A 322-nucleotide genomic window follows, 5' to 3' on the forward strand; every position below is an offset into this window, starting at 1 on the left:
TCTCCGTTTGTTGTGATTTTGGTGTCTAAACGACTGTAATAACGTTGCGATACTATTTTTGATAGCGGGGCAGCGTTTTGAGGATGTTCGGAAAAGGAAAGCCCCGGAGAAGTGATTTTGGAGCGCGTGTGATAGGGTCCCACGATTTCCGTTTTGACTCCAAAATTGACTCGTCTCCGTTTGTTGTGATTTTAGTGTCTAAACGAATGTAATAACGTTGTGATTCTATTTTTGATAGCGGGGAAGCGTTTTGAGGACGTTCGGAAAGGGAAAGCTCCGGAGAAGTGATTTTGGAGCGCGTGTGATTGGCCTACAGGTAGGC

This window comes from Solanum tuberosum, unplaced genomic scaffold, assembly GCF_000226075.1.
Source record: "Solanum tuberosum cultivar DM 1-3 516 R44 unplaced genomic scaffold, SolTub_3.0 scf00085, whole genome shotgun sequence".
NCBI lineage: Eukaryota > Viridiplantae > Streptophyta > Magnoliopsida > Solanales > Solanaceae > Solanum > Solanum tuberosum.